Genomic DNA, 2,191 nt, shown 5'->3' on the forward strand with positions numbered 1-2,191 from the left:
TTTTTTTTTGAGGCGGAGTCTCGCTCTGTCGCCCAGGCTGGAGTGCAGTGGCGCAATCTCGGCTCACTGCAAGCTCCGCCTCCCGGGTTCACGCCATTCTCCTGCCTCAGCCTCCCAAGTAGCTGGGACTACAGGCGCCCGCCACCTCGCCCGGCTAGTTTTTTGTATTTTTAGTAGAGACGGGGTTTCACCATGTTAGCCAGGATGGTCTCGATCTCCTGACCTCGTGATCCGCCCGTCTCGGCCTCCCAAAGTGCTGGGATTACAGGCTTGAGCCACCGCGCCCGGCCAAGTTCAGCTTTTTATTGAACACATTATAAAAGAGATTTAGTCAAAAAGACCAAAGCCCATGTCATCATCAGACTCCTCGGATTCTTCTTTCTTTGCTTCCACTTTCTTCTCCTCAGCTGGAGCAGCAGCAGTGGAGGGGGCAGGACCTCCTGCTGGTGCAGCACCAGCTGCTGGAGCAGGTCCACCAGCCCCTACATTGCAGATGAGGCTCCCAATGTTGACATTGGCCAAAAAGGTTCAACATTCACACCGGCTGCTTTAATGAGGGCATTGATCTTATCCTCCGTGACGGTCACCTCATCGTCGTGCAGAATGAGGGCCGAGTAGATGCAGGCGAGCTCGGAGACGGAGGCCATAGCGTGGGCAAGTGTGGGGCTGTCGCTGCCGGACGCGGTGGTAGTCGCCGGAAGAAGTGAGGGCCTCACCCCAACGCGGCCTTAGCTTCCTCGGAAGAACCGAGCACCTTCGCGGCAGCTGAGGAAAGGGGTTACTTTATATAGCTGCTGTAAAGTTTCAATATCGTCATCTTACTTTTTTCAGTGAAGTATGAAGTGGTATAGAACTCATTAAAGGAGTGAAGTTGAGTGTGTTGGTTAAAGGACTGGAAAAGAATGGGACATTTCAGAACTGCTGGGCAGGGAATGGGAGAGCTTGATAAGCAAAGATAAGTTAAAGGGCTCATGGGCATTATGGTTTAATTTATACTGACAAATTTCTCCCTAAAGGAGCCTGCCTGCTCTCAACCCCCAGGTTCCATTAAACTAGGTACCAGAAGATTGCTTGGGCACTAAATGCTTAAAAGAAAACATCTCAACAAGTCTTGACTCTTTCTTTTTGTTTGCCAGCTAACTAAAATGTTTAGGTAATCTCTACTCTTTCAAATGTGCCTCTACATTTATGCCCTTTATGCATCTATTATACCTAATAGACTACGATTTTCCTGTTTAGACCCTTGGAACCACCTAGGTTATTGCTTAATTGTAATAGCAAATATGTACATAGTGTTTGTGATGTGACAGACAGTGCTCTAACAGCTTTAATGATGCCGTGTAATGTTTACCACAATCTTCCGAGTTGCACCCTGTTGTTATCTCCATATTATAGACAGAAAAGTAACTTCCTCGAGGTTGCAGAGTTAGTAAGTCGCACAGTTGGGGGATCTAACAGGTCTTTTAATTAATATGTTCATACTAATACACACTACCTAAAAGTGAAAATGATGTTCCCAGTCACATGGTTCTGTTTCCTGTTGAGGAGACAATTGGTTCTAAGCCATAGAGGGTATGTTGCTCAAAATCCATTTAACTTGTGATCCATATGACAACACATAATAATAAAGAAGAATAGAGTTTAACCACATACAACTTTAATTTAGTTGTTGAATTCTAACCATATTTTAAACCAAATCTCTGCAGAGAGGAGAAAATTAAGAACATTTGGATAAATTCAAGAGAAATATGAGAAATGCATTTTATATATTTTTAGATATTGCCAGGAAATGTACTTTTCAAAGCCTTAAGTAAATCCCTGATCTAATAAGAATATTTCAGTACAGAGGTTAAGCACATTTTCAAGGCACAAGTCCAGAGACCTTCTGCTATGCTATTATAACTATTTTATCTTCTGTTTGTCTTTGTCTGTACATGTGGCAGATACTAAAAAAAAAAAAAAAAAAAAAAAAAATCTCTCAGAAAGGGAACTCAAACATTGTTATAGACCTATTGCCCAGAGGGTTTCATGTTGTTAACTAATTGCACGCTCCTAACTTTATTTCCAACTTTTAAATTTCTATTTCTAAAATGTAATAGATTTATTTCTAAGAGCATTTCTGAAATGATCAAAGGAAACAGCAGATCTTGTGGAAACATTCAAATGATTGTTTCCCTCACATTCTCACAAA

At 42.5% G+C, this 2,191-nt stretch overlaps 1 pseudogene across 1 annotated transcript; it reads right to left on the reverse strand.

The window, feature by feature from the left end:
- Window positions 1-290: 290 nt before the first annotated feature.
- Window positions 291-775, reverse strand: LOC117098576 (annotated as a pseudogene). Its single transcript, XR_004443474.1, has one exon. The product of XR_004443474.1 is annotated as a 60S acidic ribosomal protein P1-like (transcript).
- Between the last annotated feature and the right edge of the window lie 1,416 nt (window positions 776-2,191).

The sequence above is a fragment of the Trachypithecus francoisi genome, unplaced genomic scaffold (assembly GCF_009764315.1).
Source record: "Trachypithecus francoisi isolate TF-2019V2 unplaced genomic scaffold, Tfra_2.0 Lachesis_group16, whole genome shotgun sequence".
Taxonomy (NCBI): Eukaryota; Metazoa; Chordata; class Mammalia; order Primates; family Cercopithecidae; genus Trachypithecus; species Trachypithecus francoisi.